Source organism: Syngnathus leptorhynchus, chromosome 1 (assembly GCF_054491065.1).
Source record: "Syngnathus leptorhynchus isolate UIUO chromosome 1, UIUO_Slep, whole genome shotgun sequence".
In the NCBI taxonomy this organism is placed as follows: domain Eukaryota; kingdom Metazoa; phylum Chordata; class Actinopteri; order Syngnathiformes; family Syngnathidae; genus Syngnathus; species Syngnathus leptorhynchus.
In genome coordinates, this window is record NC_141195.1 from 20691768 (window position 1) to 20707950 (window position 16183).

The window sequence follows — 16183 nt, forward strand, 5'->3', positions numbered from 1 at the left end:
CTTGGGTGAAAAGCAACTAAGGACTATTAGTGTTTTATTATTTTTTTTAATTAAATGTAATGTCGGTCAATGTGAAGAATTACAACAAACACAATTAAAACATGGTAATTTAACAAGGCTGCTACACAATTATATATATATATATATATATATATATATATATATATATATATATATATATATATATATATATATATATATATATATATATATATATATATATATATAATCGGTTCGATTCCACCTCCGACCCTCCCTGTGTGGAGTTTGCATGTTCTCCCCGAGCCCGTGTGGGTTTTCTCCGGGCACTCCGTTTTCCTCCCACATGCTTGGTAGGCCGATTGAAGATTCTAAATTGTCCCTAGGTATGAGTGCGAGTGCAAATGGTTGTTTGTCTCTGTGTGCCCTGCGATTGGCTGGCAACCGGTTCAGGGTGTCCCCCGCCTACTGCCCGATGACGGCTGGGATAGGCTCCAGCACGCCCGCTACCCCCGTGGGGACAAAGCGGTTCCGAGAATGGATGGAGCGGAAAAGCGGAATTACCCCCATTCCGCTTGTCTCTTGGTCCAGCAACCCCACTCATCAGTTTGAAAGAAAAAAGTGAATGTGTGCGTTGACGGTTTGCGCCAGCGTGGCCATTCAAATGCTGCGGAGGGGGTGTGGTCACTGCTTGTTGCGCGTGTGCGCTTCACTCTGATTGCCTCCCGACAGGCTTACCTGTATGTCAATCAAGCAATGGGATGGATTCTATCCTATAGATTTTTTTATTTTTTTTAAATGTCATGCGATCGACCAGTAGTAACTTGGCGACCGACTGGTCGATCGCGATCGAAGTAATGAGCACCCCTGTTCTTAAGCGTCTAAGAAATAACCAGCTTTGTAGATCCTCTGTGATAATTTACCTGTAGGTTGCACTGTAAGCCAGGCATTGATCAACGTGTACAAACACTGACTGATATACAGACCAATTAGTGGTGCGACAATGACTGACATGGGACCATCCAATGATTGCACAAACATTTCCTGAGAAGCTAACGAGACAGACTGCAGCTTCATGTTGGTGAGTGTATTTTACTGTGATAAGATCACCCTCCAGTCATTTTGGTTTAAGTGTCCTGCATTGAGATAAGTGGAGACACGCAATGTATTTTTGTTGTGATTTTCTGATGAGCATTTGCATAAAGTTTTGGCAAGGTTATTTGTTGGTCTTTGAGAAAGAGTTCTCCATCCTCTGGTAACTGTAGCTTTTATTTTAGTAGCAGTCATGATCTTGTCAATCACAGAATAGAAAAAATGTTCAATGTTCTTACCCTCCCCCCAATTTAAAGATTATTGTGTTGGAACCCATAGCATTGTGACACTGACACAGGAATGATGGAATGGGTCAGATCCATTTGTGGTTTTTTTTTTTTCTCCCCCCTTGACACCTAATTTTTCTTGGTTGTTACATTATGACACATTTTGCCTTGCCTTTGCAACCCAGAGAGTTAGTGACATGCTCTTTGACTCAGAGATATGAGATGATCATGGAACAATTTGTGTGATTGTAGCAAGAGAAGTGTTGAAGAAGGCTTTTATCTCATCTGACAATTTCATTACTGTCACCATTTGTTTATCTGTAGAGAGAGTGGTCCTCAGCATTGTAACATTTAGAATTGACATGCATATGTATGTGTCTCATTTCCACTATGTTGTGGAAGTATTAAAATAATAGTGCATTTGATTTCAACAAATCACGGTGAAGTTTGGAACAGTAAATTCTGATGCGGTTTACGTTTAAACCAGCGCAGTTTAACACAGAAATTCGGCAAAAAAGAATTCAGCACAATACATTGCTTTGTATTGACATAATTTTTGATGGCACAGTGTAGCACTCGTTGTAAAATCATTAGAATAAAAGTAAAATATAAAATATTTAAAATTAAAATCAAAAGAGATTTCAGTGGTTTGCCTCATTATGCATCATTTTAAGAAGAAAAACATACAAAATTGAAAATGTTTAAAAATTGAAATGTCACTGTCAAAATTTTACTAGGTTATAGGTTATAATTTGGGGTTTAACTGTAAATGTCCCCACGGCAGGTATAGCGTTACTATATGTATTTTGTATCTGTGGGATTTTTCCAGGACCATCGGCCTTTTCCTCACCCTTGTAACTTTATCTTGTTGAGTTCAACAAAAATTAAAGTGATGTTATGTTGCAGAAATACTGCACACTGATGAGTCTGTGGTCCACACAGTGGTTCTGTTGCCTGGCTCCAATATTGAAGTTCATTGGCAGGTCAGAGACACGCCTGCAGTCCATAAACTGACAACAAATAGCCACTTTCTCAGACTGCATGTGCACATCATAATTCTACTCTGGAAAAAAAAATGGTTTGGAGTCTGGGGAATACAAATTGAGTGATATCACATATTCTGCAGGCAATGGTGTCTTTATTTCCTCTGGGTTTTGAAAAAAAATGTGTGAGCACATGGGGGTTGGGAATTGTGGAGAAAATTAGATTGGAGCTAATTACCAGTGCAGTCGATACCAAATTGAGTTGATATGCATCTTTTATGACTTAACCAGATATCAGATAAGCAAGGGTAAGAAAATGCATTGCAACGTGAGCCGATAGATGAAGGTGATACAGAGTCGAGGAAGCAACTGCCCACGTTATCTGATATGCTGCTGTTGTTATTTGGCAGTTTTCCGGAATCTAGACTTGAGGAGACGTTGGAAGAAAGTTGTTAGTATTGTCTCGGGTACGTACGATGTCGTTTTGAATCTGCAATGAAGCCAAAGCACATCAGCGTACAATAGGTAGGGTGGGATCATTGTGAATGGCATTTTGAAGTGAATAGATTCAAAATATCTAGAGTATGTTTTCTAAAATATTACTTCCATTGTAGTTATTGATTGGCCAGTATTTGTTGGTATGTTCAATTTTGATGTGCAACTGAACAACAGCATTTACTATATATTTATAATTTGCATAATCTATGAACTACACCCCCTTCAAATTTTGATAATTCATACCTTGGTATGACTATGAACTATGACTATGAAATAATACATAATGCTCTGAATAATTAATTGGTGGCTCAGCAGCGCAATTGTCTTTGAGTCATCATTTCACCTGTTTTAAGATGAACTTTTTGATGCAGTTCCCTTGGAAGATTGGGAACAAAACATTTTAGTTGCAGAACATGTAGCTTTTAATACTGTTCAGATCTCTGGACTGCAAATCATACCATGGAGGGTTAAACTAATATACCAGAAAAACACACCATGCTTTCTGTTCCATAACTTTACAAACAGCCTTCAAGAGCACCTTGAACGGCAAGAATTTGTTTGACCATGTGACCACGGCCATTGACAAGTCATGTCACACTGGGCAAGTCGTATACTTATCAATTTAGATGGAACGTGCAAACACTAGACGGTTGTAGGTTTCTTGCCCTTTAATCGCCAACAATGTTATCACTACCACAGTGACCAGAAGAAAGATAAATACCTGTTTGTGAATGACCCTCGTACACTACATTTGGGCATGCTGTCTGCTGACAAAGTGTCAAAGTTTATTTCTGACATGAAATATCTGACATCTTAGAGGTGTACTTGATGGGTGTGAGATCAATGATTGTCCAAGAGAGAAGGCACAAGAGGTGAGTTTTAATTTGAGACAGCGAAAATGGTCTGCCTTTGTGCTTTTGTTGTGGGTCTTTCCACTGAGTTTTATAGTCTCTGATGGGTAGCATAATCTTATTTTACAGCAAAGGGGCTATAACAAAGATTAAGATACTACAAGACGCACAATGCAGTTAAAATGTGTGTTTGGAGGCATTATTTGCTCTCGTAAAATTGACAATTGTGCATTAAAGAACCTGGATGCTGAAACAAAGGGACATTTATGAGGAAGTGCTATTGATTTGTGAAATAATTATACCCTGCCAAATTAACCTAGTTTATTACTTTTGTTGGGGACCCCCCTCCCCCAGGAAAAATCCGGTGCCATGACCCTGAGCCAAGTCAAGACAAAATATTCTACCCTACATTATTTGTAAATTGTCCTTACTAGTCTATAAATAATAACAGGGATGATCATTTTCCATGGATCTGCGGATTTCCTTTTTTTTCTTTCCGTTGAAAGTATCATTTTCGTGAATCGTGTAAATCCGTTGAAAAAAATATTTTTTATACATGGGGGGAGCGGCCGGCCAGCTGGCCGGTCAACATTGGGTCAATATAGAACTGTTACCCTTGTGGGGTTACAATGTCGTCTATAGTTATCCCGCATCAGTGCCACTACATGGTGCAACTGAAAAAAAGTGTGATTTAGTCCTTTTAATGACAAGTCTCCGCCTCACTCCACTGCTTCTGCAGATGGTACTTGTTGAAGCCCTTCTGCTAAGGGTATTGTTCATGCAGTTGGTGATCCGAAACTCATTACCATTCCACCTTTTCTATATGCGATTGTTCCTCCTGCTAATATGAACATGGTGATGCAGTCTTGAGGTGCGTCATAGCTTTGAGCTGATTATCAATAAGATTGTCCCCTGTCAGAAGTTTAATCAATTTGACATGATTATAGTTTCACGTGTGATCTACATCTGGGTTGTGGTGGTTACTCATCGTTGAAGATCTATTCCTTGGATTCAAATTGTTTAAATTGATATCCAATCATACACATTCACACCTAGTAAACATTGAGTTTTCAATTACTACCTTAACAAGCATTGAATCTACGCAATGTTTCATAGAGGTGATGATAAAGGCTGGTAACTTTTGAGGACCCTGCAGAGCGTAGGGCTGGTCCACTGTTCCATGGCCCAGGGTGAAAACCACACAAAAACCACCACAACAGCAGGTGCTGTTGAAAAGGTTCATGTTGGTATTGGACCTTAGCCGGGCTTGGCAGTGATCGGGCAATTTGTTCAGTAGGGATGTTCAATCCTGTCCTTGAGGGCTAGTTTTCTGGTTGTTTTGTATGTCTCCCTGCTGTAACACGCCTAATTTAAATGATCAGATAATCAGCATGATATGCAGAACCTGGATAATGATCCTGACCATTTCAAAAGCTGTGTTACAGCAGGGAGACATATAAAACATCCAGGAAGCTAGCCTTGGAAGAATAGAATTGAGCACCCTTGCTGTACAATATTTTACCATGGTTCCCACATCTTTATAGATGCCCGACCACAAGACCAGTCTCTGCAGCATATGTAGTTTCGCCCTCATGATGCGCGGGTGGCCCTCAGGTAACCCTGAGCCCTCAAGGTGTTGGGGACCACTGTGTAAAGCCTCCTTGCCACACAAGAAGGAGGAAGGTGAGGAAGGATGCTAGGTCCTCTAGTATGTCCAGTACGGAAATAATCGGTCCAATTGTGGAATCATTTAGGAAAGACCTGAGAGTTGCAGTGTCAAGCAAAGGTGCAGGCACATGCTATCCAGTTCCAGCGTGCTGTATTTGAATGACCTGGCCCATGGAATAAATGGTGGTTGGGTTCTAACGTCCTGGTGAAACAAGATATGAGTGGTACGTTGTTAGGTGAAAGCAGTCGTATCCTACAGCTTGAGATCAGATTTGTGCCCCACCAACTGGTCGCAAATCATTACAAAAGGTAATCCGCTAAACTACCATGCTCTGTAAAGCAGTGAAATGCCTTGCCAGCAAGTCAACACTGTCTGCCTAAGTCTGTGTGGGACTGAGGGTCGGAAAATGCAATGGTCCTTGTTGCTAAGGATGTGAATAAGCGATTAGCCACGTGTCTGCAGTTTAACGTTGTCCAATTGCCACTAAAATCACATTAAAGGATTTGAAGCAGCAGCACTACAGGACTGGCATCTCACTGGGCAGGGTGAGGAAAAACACACAGCAGTGGGAGGTGAATCTTCTTCATCAGCAGTATGTGTCCACAAGCTCCCATAAAACAACTGTGTGCTAACAAAATTTGGCAACACGCACCACCCATGTTTCAGTTTGTGACTTTCATGTCACAGTGTTATGACTCTGTTTCAATACAATATGTGATTGTTCAATAATACATTAACATAAATAAATAGATTAATGGTATGCTTTTGCAAATCCAAAATGCTGAATATAAATTTGAAGTTAGTCTTAGTCTTGCTAAATACTTCCTAAAATCATCACAAAAATATCACTCAAGTCAAACCAAGATTGTAGTAAAAATAGAATACATTTGTATTTAGACTTGAGCCTAAAATAGATGTATGGGTCTTTCCACATTGTATTGCAGAAACAGAAGAAATGATGAATGTTGAATATTTTCTATTTAGTGTGAGAAAGTAATGTAGCAACTTCATCATCACTGCGCCTTTTTTTTAAACTGCATAGATTAACGTGAATAGATGACAGAACTTCAGAGGATTTCCAAAGCAGATACTGTATTTTTCCAAAAGAAGTTGGTCAATACCCAACATGACAAAGAGTTAAACTGGGAACAAAAAACAAACAAAAGAAAAACAAAAGAAAAGTAGGAACTTCCTAAAATAAAATCAGTAGCAATGCTAAACTGCTGCTGGCATTTCTGCTCAGTGATCCACACAAGTTAAATACACGTAAATGCCAGATAAAAAAAAGTGATGTGGTGGCTATGTGAATTCCAAGAGTTAAAGTATTGCTCAAGATGATTGTGCAAAAAACACTAAAAATGCCAATGCCCCACGGTATCTCTTTGCAAGCACATCCAAATTTCCACATGGGCTCCAATTTATTGATCACCATCCACAGTATGTTTGCTGGCACCAAACCCAACTGCATAAGTAGGCGGCAAGTCTAGTTTGCTTAATTAGTACTGATGACAGTAATCAACCACTGGATGGGCTTATCAGAAAGTGAACTACGCTGCATTGATTAGCCATCTATGTCGCATTTGATACAGCCAAGCTGCCTTCAAGCTTGGCAGAGTGCCATTCTTACTCCATTGGTTTGCTGTGTCAACCAAACTAACACAGCTCTTTTTTTTTTTTTTTTGCTCTCTCTTACCCAAACAAACTTTGACTGTTCCGAAATCAACTAATTATTAGCCCATCAGGTTGTCGGCAGCCCCAGGACCAAAGTCAGCATAAATATGCAGCTCTGATCACTTCACAAAATTCTCGCTGCACAAACTGCCTCATCCTTTTTCTGCAGAAGTAAGTCTCCAGTCTTGATATGTGTCTATGAATAAAGTAAGCGCCAAGGCATATACATATCTCTATGCATTGAATGATGCACATTGTGACACCAGCTGTGAGTTTATTTCACTTAATAGCACAATTTGCCTCCATTGATGACTGGCTTCATGTCATAATGAAAGTAGAAATTAGACCTTTGGTAATATTCCTGATATACTTGTTTGAGGAATGGGGGACAATTATCCTGGTGTTTTGAGTTTTTTTTTTTATATGTGCCCACTGAAAGTGTACATGTGACTGATTGTCAGATGGGATAGGCTCCAGCACCCTCTGCAACTGAGCAAGATAAGCCATATTTTAAAAAGTATCATTTATACAAATAAAAATAATTAAAGTTGTTTATCTGTTAATTTGCTTGTTATTAGTCCACTGCTTTTTACTAATATTTTAAGTATTTGCCATGGTATCATTTCTGTATTGGTATTGAGATATAATATTGAAGTTAAGGAAAAAAAAAAAAAAAAAAAACTATTGTGACTATTTCTCCCATTTGTCTGTACATCCAGAAATGCCTGCACAATCATGGTATTCTGCTAAATCATCCATTAGTGAGTGCATTGAAACATTTTGGAGTTCAGTAGTTGACTAAGTGAAATGCAAATGTGCCCTCATCCCTTCCTCCTTTGCGCTATTGGTTGTTGGTTGTTACACTGCCATTTAAAGACTTCAGGTGACTTGTGTCAGTTGTAGTAAAAATAAAGACACTGACATTTAAGAGGGATAAAGTTGCCTTTTGGTACGATGTAAGCATGCGTATGGGGGTGAGTCGGGTGGAGAATGTGGCAATAGGAGAGGATATGGTTGTCTGAAATAATAACAAGTGACACTTGTGAGTGCAAACAATACTGCTTCAAGAAATCAATGAGGTTTATTGTCAAGGCGTTTTGTTGTGACTGCGGAGAGCTGAAATGATAAGAGACATTTGAATTCAGCTTGTCATGCCAACAGCACCCAGTGCTTGGCGCTTCGGCCTCTGGTGACTAGAAGTGCATGCGAATGTTACACGCTTCCCCTTGTCAACATGGGAGAGCAGAGTGACGCATCAGGCCTTCTGCCAAAGCTTGGAGACAGTGAGGGAGCCGCATGCACTTCCATACACCACACAAAACACTTGTGTTTTTCCCTTAGCCGTTAAAGAAAAAAAGGTACCCAGCATCATTGTGAGAAATGTGATGTTTTTATTCTTTTTTCACCCTTTTTAAGCTTGCATTTTGAATCACCTGCTCCAACCCCCAAAAAGCCACAACAACTTGCCTGACTTTTGCTAAATTAGTCATGAACATCTATCTCCATGCCACTAACAAAGTGTACAAGCAAGGATGAACAACTCACATTCTCTCTTTAAAATGCATCATTCCCGCCTTGATGAACGCCACATCTGTAACATCACTGGTGTGCACAAGAACCACCAAATTGCACACGCAAACACTGACTTAAGTAGCACACACTCATTCACTGTATGGAAACTGAACATGCTCACGTGGCCTGCCAGAGTTTTTCATGCTGCTGACAGTCTGCATAAACACCTCATTGGATGAAGCAGTGTTATGGCATTAACCTGCCCATGTGTTTCTGGATCAAGCGCCTTACAAACCTCAGTGGGAATATCAATCACAGGCAGGTGGCCACAGTAATTTCTGTGCTTGTGCTTGTGCAATCTGCTTAAATGTTGTTGCTGTTTTTTAATTTTAATAACCTCCTGTTGGTCTCTCTGCTCAAGTTATCTGCTTTATTTCTTGCGTTTAAAGCAACAGTAGGAGTAACACCAGGAAAGTAGTAAATGATCTGGTATTTCCTTATATTTTATGAATACTAAAAATATGCTCATAAATAATGCACAGTTTTATAGACCTTTTGTAGTGCAAGACCATAAAAGCATGACTGGGACATATATGTATGTCACTATATACCAGCGACTAGGTCTGTGGACTCCATTCATCGCAACTTGTCTCAGCTCAAAATGAACTGACAAATCAAATTAATTTACTTGCTGAGAAGTAACCCCTGTGCGCACTCTTCGACAGCAGAAGTCCATTCTCACAAAATTCAAAAACATTCAGAGACGGTCGTTTGTTCAATTCAGCAGTAAACTCATTTTTAAATAACTAGAAACACATATAGTCATTAAAACCCCAGCAGCCGACGGCACTGGAAACATTTATTGAAAAGAATATGAGGATTGTTTTTCCTCTGTCACGTTTGTGCTTTGCTGGTTGCTTGCTGAGGTTTGCCTCAACTCAGAAATGCGCATCAGTGCGACTCGCCACCCGAACAAACGCTGGTACAGGCTGACACCATGCAAGGATCATTTATTCATATACCGAACAAGAATCCTGAGTCATTGGATTGCATTTTTCCATTTTGTATTAGTGGAACCAAGCGACAGGACCCCTGCCATGGTGTTTGTTTATGGTGTTTGTTTAACAATGGCCTCCCCACCTTTGAGTAATTGTAGCCCCTAATTTCTATGGCACTTCCGAGGCCATTACACCTGCTAACCCAATAATGGAATTGACTGGCTTCAGGGAATGTGGCCTTGGTCGAGCATTCTCCTCCAGGGTAGTGGGATTCTTTTTGTGTTGTGGGTGTATGTGTGTGCGCGTGGTTTGCTGGATAAAACACTAACTGTCCGCTTCAATTGAAACAGGCTCTTGAAACAGAATGCATGCTCACAGTAGTATTCATGTTTGGCATTTTGTCAGCTTGTTGTTCTGATTACGAGGTTATCATATTATAATCTATTATTCTGGCACCTTTGTTATGCATCACATTCTGGCGTTTCTCATTACAAATACTTTAATAGCAGGTTATATACAAGCACCTGCGTTTATTTGAAAACATAATAAGAGTATTTAGCACTTATTATTTTTGTAATTGCAATTTGAAGACCACATATTCAGTGATCAATTGAAATGTGTGGTATTGGCCAAGTGCATAAACCAATGAAACAACCATAAAACTAACTATCATAAATATAATCACCATCATCAAAAATAAAAAATATGGTAAAGTATATAAAATAAATACATATATAAGTACACTCTCAAACTCGAATTTTCAGTCTTGATCTGAATACTCAAGGGGAAAAAATGACTCACTAATCTCTTAGATAAAATTGCCTAGCGGCTGATATAAAATCAATACATGTTCCTTGTCAGCTCAGTTACGGTGCTGACCGTTATACTTTTTAGCCAATATTATTTTTCACGTTGTGGAAAAAAACATCACCATGCATTGTTCCCAGGGTTCTCGAAAAAAAAAAAAGAATTTCAAAATGTCAATTCTATGGACAATCCACAATCACACAAATTTCAAATGACATCAAAAAAATGTGTGATTGCAGAGAAGTTGCACAGAAGTTCAGTACACTGGCTGACATCACTAATACTACAGCAAGCTGAGAATAAAAACCTCAATAACCATTATTATTCGGATTATACATATGAAACCTATGCAATTAATGAAGTTCCAACAGAAACGTGACACTGACAGATTTTGCAAGCAACCGTGGTCTGAAAACAACACATGATGAGTCACATTGTGGGACGTTGGTGTCTCTCGGGAGCAATTGTGACCTAATTGGAAAGTATTGATTCTCCACCAGCCATTTGTTACTCACCAGCCACCAATCAGAGACGACTCATGGCTCCTGGTGAAGATTCCCCTGCATATATCTTGATTAGCTGTTTCCGATTAATTGCTCTGACACCAGGGAAACAATTTGGCGTGCATTTGTGTGTGTGCATAAGTGTGTATGCACGGTGGTGACCACTCTAAAGTAGAATGTAGTCAATATGATGATGCATTATGTCCATTTTGTTAACTGCTGTAGTCTTGCACCTATAACAAGGAAGATTTTTAAGGTCAACTGAATCATTACTTTGATTTAAACTTTATTTATAGAGCAACAACATCCACCACTGCTCACAGTGCTAATCATAGAGCAACATTTAGTCATATGAGAAACATAGTAAAACAACAATTTAATAAAATAAAAGTAGTCAAGTGCCACAAAACACTAAAACAAATCCAAATAATTAAGTGTGTTATGAAGATGAGCAGAGACACAAAAGAAAAAGAGACAAAGCAGTAACTCTATGAACAAGAAAAATGGTTTATTACCACATGCAAACAGAAAAAAACCCAATCCAAAATTCAATTCACAATGAAGCTCTGTAAGCATAACACATAACTACCTACCCTGTTATCTAAACTCTATGAAAAAGTTAGTGAAACCAAAATACACACTTGCATCCACTTTCATCTTAACAGGAATGGGGAATAACTGGAGAAAGATGAACTGCAGAGAAGAGCTTTGCAGAAGCATATTTGCATGCAGCTGACCAGACAAAAGCCCTTTTTATGCCGGTCAAAGGGGCAACTACATCAGCAAAACAAAACGACAAAAACACCCGTTCATTGTAGGCTCAGGATAATCCAGAATGACCTGAATTTTGGTGTCAGCACGACACACCTGCCCTTGCCCCACCTGCGCTCCCAGGTTGGTGGCTGTGACTTTTGCAAACTCACATTTAGCCAAGTTGAAGGTGAGGTTGGGCCCTTCTAACCTATCAATGATCTGTATAATGACTGTGAGGTGCTCAGACCAGGTGTCGAAATGGGCCACAACATCAAGGTACATGTCTCAACTGCTAACATCACAAAGGACAAGGTGCATCAATCATTGGAACAACCCAGGAGCATTACATCATAGTGTACTGCAGGAAAGCCTCTGGAGTTACAGTAGAGATCTCAGAAACCAGAGGTTTAAATTAAATAAATTAAGAAGGGGGAGAAAAACAATTTAAAAATGAGAGTGCCATGTCACCTGTCTAATAAATAAAAAAGGCAATATTTGGCTCACCCTTTGTCACGTCTCTCAGTGTGCAATTTTACATATTTAACAATATGTTTATGATGTTCTGTCAATAGCTGTTGCTGTGGAAGGCAGATATTGTAAACATTAACCGGTGTTTCTTAAGTAGTTCTTGAGACCAATCAGCTTTGGGAACAGTAATGTCAGGATTCAATATGTTAGGCTAGGGGTTTGTGGGGCAGGGATGAAAGAGGAAAGGGGGTTGTTGAATGCTTTTGAATCTGTTTTTTTTACCCTGATCTACGTAAAACATAATTGGTTTATCAGGTCCACATATTACGCGTGTATATTACATCTCTGTGTGAATGTAGCCACACAAAAACAACTTTCCAGAGTTTGGAATCCGGTCCACACAAAGGGTGCACTTTATTAAAAGGTGCACCTTCGTTTTTTGAGATAATTAAAGGCTTTTAAGAGCACCTTATGGTGCGGAAAATATGGTAAGTAAGTACAGCATTTACTTGCAGTTAACTAAAAAGTCAGCTCAGTAGTGTCAGGAAAACCTGCAACTGTATGGTAAATGGTAAATGAGCTGTCACTTATACTGTATAGCACTTTTCTGATGTTGGTATTCAAAGTGCTTTACTGCTTCCTCATGCACCTACTGATGACTCACCATCGGGAGCAATGGGGGTTCAGTGTCTTGCTCAAGGACATTTTGACATTGTCACAATGGCTGGGGATGGAACCTCCAACCTCTGGGAAGGGAGATGACCATTCTGCTACTGAGCCATGCCACCGGTACTGTAGTTTAAGTAGTTGAAGTGGAAACTTAAAAACAGTGAGTACAGTAGTTAACTGCATATCATCAGACATACTTCTTTCGACTGAGAGTATTTCTCCAGAAACAAAGTAAAGGCTTAAATTACATTTCGACAGATTTAGCAATCTAATAGAAAGGATACTGGGCAATCCTTTTGGGAAGAATCCCCCTCATGTTAAGTCAGAATTGGCACACTGGTCTATGAGAAGAGAACCAGTCTGCTGCTGAAGCCAAAATGATGGGGGGAGGCATTTTAGCCCCTTTGAAAGTTACTGGATTCATCCCCGTCACAGCTAATCGTATTCCCCGTGTTGGAACTATCATTAAAGAGCCAAAATAACAAAGTGGCGAAAAAGTGAAACAGTGCAGACGAGTGATTTGAAAGCACAGCGGTGGGTGGATTAAAGGAGAATGTTCATTTGCGACATTGGAGTTCAGAGAAGTGTATCAAAGAAAAAAACAAATCAAATACGTAAGTGTTGAACAGAGAACACAGAATGGCTTGGACTGTATGTTGGTAGGTGTGCATTACAAAACCCAAGCCGTTCAAACAATTTCAATACAAAAGGAGGAATGATTGGTATACTTGACCAAACATGCATCTTTTGTTGGACTAATTGTACCACCTTGACACAAAACTGTGCTTAGCTGCACACCTTTTTGTCTATACTATCGAGTAATCATGTTTATAGCACACTTTGGAAGGCTGACAGTTGACCACAATGCAATACAGAACCACATACTGTCGAGAAGTGGTAGTTTTCTGTAAGCAAAAAATAGGGGTATAGTTAGTACTTCCTCCCTTGTATTTTTCATTGCACTTTTATTTCAAAACTTGTTTGGTGAGTGTTGTATTGCTTCCTCCCATTTATTACTTCTTCCTATTTCTGTTTCACAACGGGACGTGTAATCACTTATTTTTTTTAAGCATACAAGTATCTTCTCTTAGTTAATTTGAGCTGAGCCGCACACACATGGGTCACATATCGATAGAATTGATACTAATGTGAGTATTGGTATCACATGAGTATTGTTGATTCTTAATATTTCTATGATTTCAGTTAATTTCAAATAATTATTGTGTTCAGTGATGGAAATTTCATGTTAAGAGTCATATGCTTTGTTTGAGCTTTTCTATCCACTAGCTGTTTATTGCCGTGGCGCACCATAAAATATACTGAGTGAGAATAGCTTGAAACTGATTTAAAGTAGTAAACTACCTGTTAGCAGAGTGCAATTTTTTCTCTCTTGTGTTCTCTCTGTTTGGCAGTACAGTGCCACCGGAAAGGAACCCAAAATAATGGTGAATAAGATTGCACTGCGTAGTTTTTTAATTAAACAAATCCAAAAAAGCTAGGAGAAAGTGTCTGCACTAAAAGAATTTAAGAGAGGCGGGAATACCATCAAAAACTCACGCAGGCACGGGGAGAACATGCAAAGTCCCCACAGGAAGGGCCAGAGCCCATAATCAAACCCATGACATTTGCACTGTGAGTCAGACGTGGTAATCAGTCAAACACTGTGCTGTCCTGAATTGTATTGTTTTATATTGTAAACTGTGTATTTTACATTTTGGCATACTATATTCACGATTGTATCCCCAGAGGTTGCCCTTATTTGTTTTAAATTTTGAGCTTTACGTTTGCAAAGCAGTGTTTTACAAGACTGAGCCCTCCACCCCTTTTTTCCTGTCCAAAAACATTTGCCTCCATATGAGACAACTGATCATAGATGCTGAGCTTATGGATGAAACTGTTTAAACTGGGATATATCCAGCTGTGTGGGAGCTCACAAAGCTCTTACTCACACAAGAGATAAAGTCTAAACGCCACCTTTTTGCCTTTGGCTGTAACCCCATAAAACTTAGCAAAGCATGCATCCAAGGCAAACCCAGCACATGCGAGTGATTTCAAATGATTCCAGGTGCCAGCTGTGATTTATCTCTTGATGTTGCGCTTGATCCAGTCCACAAATCCACTGTTGTACTTTGCTTGTGTCCAATCATGGCAGTAGATTGTGTCCTTCTGCGATGTGTCGAGCACCCTCAGAGAGCTCCGATGCACTCATGTGGCCGTCCATCATTCTCGATAGCTTCCATCGAGGCCGCCTTTCCTCTCTAAACTTGATGAATCTGCAGCCATTCAAAGAATCATTTGAACGCCGTTGGCCATGCCTCGTATTCTCTTGACCCCTGTTGTGGTGGGACCTCTGTTCAGTGTGCTCTTAAGTCTTTGTTCAGCAAATCTTGGAGGACCAAGGCGAGGTGAAAAAGAGACTGATGGATGCACTGTGCTCTGAAGCTAAAGCATTGTAGTCCTTGTAGGTGACAGAAATGAGGTTAAATGATCTACTACTCTTCTTGTAATCTCATTGATCAGATTTGTTCCCACTGCTGTCTGGATATTGAGAAGTGATAAAGACTCCCAAAAGAGACCACCAAGACCTCAAGAACTCAATGTTTGGGCTATTCATATCATTGCAGCATTTCTAAGCCTGATGGAGAAATTCAACTACAATATTCCATTCAAATGTATGTAGCCATGATCTACAATGATGCATCGGACTCTGTCTCTCTGTCTCTCTCTGTCTCTCTCTGTCTCTCTCTGTCTCTCTCTGTCTCTCTCTCTGTCTCTCTCTCTGTCTGTCTCTCTGTCTGTCTCTCTCTGTCTCTGTCTATGCCTCTCTGTCTCTGTCTCTGTCTCTCTCTCTGTCTCTCTCTCTCTCTCTCTCTCTCTCTCTCTCTCATAATTTTCAAAATATTTGCTATCCGCTAGAAAATTATTGTAAGCCAACCTACATTTTTTTGCACTAACTTAATTTCAAGTCATTGCTGTCTAGGGATCCATGAAACTGTGAGATATTCAAATCAATTAGGTATTTTTTGTATTTTTTATTTAACTGTTCTCTCAGTACAACGGGCAAAAAACCAATCACCCCCCAATAAAAGTGGTGTGCAATTGTATTCCTGTTTGCATTTATATAAAGATTTAAGTGTAAACGACGTAAAAGCTCAGTAACTTCGTTATAGACTTATTTCAAACGGTAACAGCTTGTCTTAGGAGCGGTATTGTGCAATTTTTATTCTTCCACAGTTAACTATAGACATATATGTGATTCAGAGTTTTCCACAGTTAATTAAAGGCATGTGTATGACTAATCATCTTTGGCACAATGGCGATCTATTTTCTGATGAAATATGAGTTGTTTTGGTGGCTATTTTTCTAACCCGGAGGTAACCGGGGCTGAATAAAGTGTCAATCAGTCAATCAAGCTAGCAATCAAGACGCCTGGTTCACTAAAACCTTTGCCTTTGCTGTACTCACACGTTTGTCAGTAGACTCGAGGTGCATTTAATAACCAC

The 16183-nt window shown here is 39.6% G+C and overlaps 1 long non-coding RNA gene across 1 annotated transcript in view; it reads left to right on the forward strand.

Annotated features, from left to right (window-relative positions):
- The first annotated feature begins 737 nt into the window (after positions 1–737).
- The window catches only part of LOC147062619 (uncharacterized), a 62279-nt gene continuing 46833 nt past the window's right edge, over positions 738–16183 (forward strand). The window contains exon 1 of the long non-coding RNA XR_015067717.1: positions 738–1060. This is a non-coding gene — a long non-coding RNA (uncharacterized LOC147062619). The remainder of the gene's footprint in view (positions 1061–16183) is intronic.